Consider the following 6000-nt stretch of genomic DNA (forward strand, 5'->3'; position numbering starts at 1 on the left):
TCATCAAGAAACGCCCCGGGAACCTTTGTGGAACCCGAAACCATGCTTGGACACTTTCAAACGCAATTGATAACACACGTATACAATTAACGGATCAAAATCAGGAAACAATCGGCACATAACCTATCATGCTTTTCTAAACATAATAAACACCCAATCATGCGAATTCCCACCCAATATACCAAGAATAATTCCATACGATACAACCTAGGGTTCTAATCACTTTTATGCCAACAAGAATTCGATTCGTCTTCTAATTACAGGATTCGGTATAAATAACACATAAGTATCAAGAACGCCATACAATTATCAAGAACTCCACCTACGGGGGTCGGGGAAACATCAAACGGGGAAGCCAAGATCCCCAACTGGGGTGCAAACCAGCGGGTAGCTGGTGGGTGAGGGATCACCCGCCGGCTGCCCGCCGGCGGTAACAAAACCGGGCAGCGGGTGCCCGACGGGCAGCTGCCCGCCCGCCGGCTGCCCGCTGCCGGCGTTGCCCAAGGAGGCCGCGGGTAGGTGGCGGGTCCCCTACTCCCCACTGACTCTTTTCATCAAGAAACGCCCCGGGAACCTTTGTGGAACCCGAAATCATGCTTGGACACTTTCAAACGCAATTGATAACACACGTAGACAATTAACAGATCAAAATCAGGAAGCAATCGGCACATAACCTATCATGCTTTTCTAAACATAATAAACACCCAATCATGCGAATTCCCACCCAATATACCTAGAATAATTCCATACGATACAACCTAGGGTTCTAATCACTTTTATGCCAACAAGAATTCGATTCGTCTTCTAATTACAGGATTCGGTACAAATAACACATAAGTATCAAGAACGCCATACAATTATCAAGAACAACATACAATTATCAAGAACTCCACGTAATCGTTAAGAACACCATAATTATCAAGAATCTCCCGATATCAAGATCACCCATGGAATTATCCCATCAGTCATCAATAATAACATCACAAATCATCAATACACAATAATATGGGGAAATCCTACGGGGGAAATCATAGCTATGAAAATAGGTTTTTTTGAGACATGGGTTACCTCTTAGCCTTAATTAATTCCTTGGCTATGAAGGGTCTTTCTTTAAGCTTTCTTGCTTTCTTGATTTCTTCTAGGGGGATTCTTGGAGCTCTTTGGGGTGGTGGGCGTTATTCTTGTGGTGGGGGTTTCTAGGTGCCCCTTAAGTCCCCTATTTATATATTTAGGTGTCCTCGTTAGGAACTAATATTATGGGCTTGCTAGTTCTATTTCTTTTGGGACTAAGGATTGGGTTTAGGGATAAGGGCCCGTGGACTATGGTGGGCCTTCCTAATTAATTATTGTGATTTAATTCTTTCTTTTGGGTAATTGATTAAATGATTTAATTGATCTTAGGGGTCGTAACACGGGGTGTTACACAAGCCTCCATGTATTGTTGTGCACCAAGACATTAAATTCCAAATCCATTGCATCTCGCCATTCAGGAAATTTAACCGCTTGAGTAAAACATGTAGGCTCAGGAGTAACAGCAGCAGATAAAGCAACATGATCATGTGGTCCCGAACTTCTCGTATTCATTTCATGAGAGCGAACGGGTGAGGGCGCGGGAAAAGACCGACCACGAGGCCGCCTTCTCGGCAGTAGCAGGCTGCTGGCGGTGGTGGTCAGAAGCGGCTATGGGCGCGGCAGGAGGGTCACGAGCCGTGACAATAGTCGGATCACCACCAGAAACAATTGGTGCAACACCCCACGTCTCCAGGCGTGGTTTTGGAACCTGCGAATTCACAGAAGAAACAAAAGGAAAGACACCCTCATCGAATCGCACATGGCGACAGATAAAAACCTTGTTAGTGTTAGTGTCTAAACAACGATAGCCACGAAAAGATGGAGGATATCCTAGAAAGACACAAGGGGATGACCGAAACTGTAGTTTGTTGCGATTATAGGGACACAGATTTGGAAAGCATAAACACCCAAAAACACGCAGATATGAATAAGATGGAGGAGACCGATGCAAAAGATAATGAGGAGATTTATCAGATAAGACAGGAGTGTGCATTTTATTGATTAGATAAACCGCAGTTTCAAAAGTATAATCCCAAAAACGAGACGGAACAGAGCATTGAGCCATTAATGCTAATCCCGTTTCAACAACATGCCTATGCTTACGTTCTACCCTGCCATTTTGTTCATGAGTATACGCATAGGATTGCCTGTGACGAATACCTAAGGACGCAAGAGTGGAACCAAGCTTTTTATATTCTCCCCCTAAATCAGATTGAAAAGAAATAATCTTGTGAGAAAAGGAATGTTCAACTAGTGACCGAAACTTATCAAATATAGTATACAAATGATATTTAGCGCGCATGGGATAATACCGCATATAACGAGTGTGATCATCCAAAAACAACACAAAATATTTAAAGCCAGACGCAGAAAGTAATGGCGCAGGGCCCCAAATATCTGAATAAATTAATTCCAAAGGATGCGTACTAGTAGTTTCGACATGAGACAAAGGAAAACGAGAAGATTTTTCTAATTGACAAGAGGAACAGACATTGGGAATATCACTAGAATTAAATGTACCAACAGACGAAGACACTAAAATTTTACGTAAGACTCGAGAATGAGGATGCCCCAACCACATGTGCCAAACGTAAGAGGACCGTGCAGCAAAAAATGCAGCAGGGGAAGCAGGAGACGAAGGCCATGTGTAGAGACCCCCAGACGCATATCCCTTAAAAAGAACCTTCTTGGTCAAAATGTCTTTCACATAGAAACAAAGAGGGCGAAACTCAAAGAAAACATTATTGTCCTTTGCAAAACACTGGACAGATAATAGAGAAGAAGAGAGTCCAGGGACATGCAAAACATCATGTAACTTAAAAGACATAGAATCAGTAGCTAACGAAGCAGAACCAACATTAACAAGGCAAACTTGTACCATTGCCGACTCGCAGAGTCTCCGGGCCATCATAACTTGTCACAGAAGTCATCAAAGAAGAATCAGGCGTAGCATGATTTGTAGCACCAGTGTCAGGGAACCACTGATGAGGACCGTTTGAATCATCATTATCACCAGAGACGGCCACATTAGCCTGAAAACTCGGAGCCCCTGAATAACACCGAAAACAGTTGGCTCCCGTGTGACCAAAACATTTACAAATTTGACACGGATCATCATAACGCCAAACACAATTGGCTCCCATGTTGTCGAAACCTTTACAAATTTGACACGGATCATCAATTTCACGTCGTTGACCGGACCGCTTCTCATACGGTGTATCTTGGTTCGATGTCATCGGCTATTGCTACTGTAACTCCCCAGATTTTCGAAACTTTTGAAACTTATATAAAGAAGGTAAAATCTCATTAAATTCCAAACATAATATAAAGAGTACGGGGTGCTATGCCACACTTGAGCTAGAGAACTCAGGTGCACAGGCTAACTAACTAATATCCTCAACAAAGTAAATGCATAACCGTGGCACGCAGGCCGAAAGGGAAACTATCTACTTCTATGCTCCACGATTCTAGCGCGCTCCAGTGTCTACTCTTCTGTGCCTGAAAGCCAAATATATCTGTTCAGTGAGAGATGCTGGTAACCCACTCCAACGCGTTGAAATACAGTACATATAGAGATATATATATAGATATACGAAAACCATTTTGAACATGAAGATATATCCTACGAACTCTAGCTTTTAAAACAGGGATAGATTCGACACATAGAGCTAAGCACAAACGGCAGTTATAGCAAGCATATATAGTTCGCAACAGGCAAGGTAGATAAGGCTGAGCATAATCAATAATCATAACCCAACATAAACAATCCCCAACGTAAATCCCGTAGTCACAACCCCAAGATACTCATAATCACAACTCATCCATATCTCATCACATAAGCACACTTTGTTGGCGCCACAGGACCAATCACATGCCCATACATGAGGGTCAGCGCATATAGCTCTGACACGGCCCCGCACCACCCTGCCCCGTCTCACAATACGGAGGGGTCGATCGCAACCGACCGATGAACCGCAGCTCATCATAGTTTGATCGCAACCAAACAATGGACCGCAGCCCAAGAGTATGTCATCTGAACGCAGCCAGGAAAATGAACCGCAGCTCATGTAAAATGGTGGACCGCAGCCCTATATAATATTTATATACCTGACCGATCGCAACCGGCCTGGTTAACAGTCAGTATGGTTCTCAACACATCCGACTGCCCGTATAATCCATTTGATCGCAACCAAACGGTGGACCGCAGCCCTATATAATATTTATATACCTGACCGATCGCAACCGGCCTGGTTAACAGTCAGTATGGTTCTCAACCCATCCAACTGCCCGTATAGCCAATTTGATCGCAACCAAATTGGGGTATCATGCACACATAACACATAGCAAGCACATGCGACCCACATTAACACATTGGGAAGGGGGAGAAAACGTATAACAAAACCTATGCGTGATCCTTCACATACTAAGAATAATCCTAAGGGGTTCATACTTCTTTCACCTAGGTCAACGGGATACCAATTCAACTAGCATGCAATATATAAGACTCGTACAACCTACGAACGGTACCCGAAATATCAAACTAGACATAGGCACGATAGACGGAGTCCGTTGGGACACCACGGGGGTCGGGGGAACATCAAACGGGGAAGCCAAAATCCCGGGTTGGGGTATTTTCCAGCGGGTAGTCGGTGGGTGAGGGTTCACCCGCCGGTGGCAGCCTTTTCGGGCAGCGGGTGCCCGGCGGGCAGCTGCCCGCTGCCGGCGACGCCATCATTAGCCGTGGGTAGGTGGCGGGTCCCCTACCCCCCACTGACTCTTTCATCACCAAAAACGCCCCGGGAACCTTTGTGGAACCCGGAACCAAGCTTAGACACTTTTAAACACAATTGACAACAACACGTAGACAATTAACGGATCAAAGCGAGAAACATACGGCACATAACCTATCATGCTTTTCTAAACATAATTAACACCCAAACATGCGATTTCCCACCCAATACACCAAGAATAATATCATACGACACAACCTAGGGTTCTAATCACTTTTAAATCAACCAGGACACAATTCATCTTCTAATATCAAGATTTGGTAAGAATATCACATAAACACCAAGAACATCCTACAAGCATCAAGAACATCATATAATCATCAAGAACGTCATATAATCATCAAGAACACCATAATTATAAAGAACCTCTCATCATCAAGATCACCCATGGAATCATCACACTAATCATCAATAATAATATCACAAATCATCAATACACAATAATATGGGGAAATCCTGAGAGGGAAATCATAGCTATAAAAATAGGTTTTGTTGAGACATGGGTTACCTTTTAGCCTTAATTAATTTCCTTGGCTATGAAGGGTCTTTCTTGAAGCTTCCTTCTTTCTTGATTTCTCCTAGGGGAATTCTTGGAACTTCTTGTGTGGTGAGGGATTATTGTGGTGGGGGTTCTAGGAGCTTCCTATGTCCCTATTTATATATTTAAGACTCCTAATTAGGGCCTGAATGGTATGGGTTTACTAATTCTATTCCTTATAGGACTAAGGGCTTGTTTTAGGGATAAGGGTCCATGATCCATAGTGGACCATATTAATTAATTAAAGAGAATCCTAATCATAATCTGAATAGTAAAAGGTTTACTTTCTTTATTCCTAGTAGGCTTAAGACTCTAATTTAGGCAAGGGTCCACGGTTCATGGTGGGCCTTTATTAATTAATTAAAGGGAAACCTAACCGAATTAAATCATATTTAATTATTATTAACGGGATTAATTAAATAATTAATCCGGGATTGAAGGCCGTAACACGGGGTGTTACACTCTCCCCCCCCCCCCCCCCCCCCCCCCTTACGAGAAGCTTCGTCCCCGAAGCTTAGAAATCATTTCAGGGATAACGAGTCAAAAGTAATATGGTGGTCATATAGAGAGAATGTATTCTATGGGGAGAATATATAATAG

The sequence above is a fragment of the Ipomoea nil genome, unplaced genomic scaffold, assembly GCF_001879475.1.
Source record: "Ipomoea nil cultivar Tokyo-kokei standard unplaced genomic scaffold, Asagao_1.1 scaffold1043, whole genome shotgun sequence".
In the NCBI taxonomy this organism is placed as follows: domain Eukaryota; kingdom Viridiplantae; phylum Streptophyta; class Magnoliopsida; order Solanales; family Convolvulaceae; genus Ipomoea; species Ipomoea nil.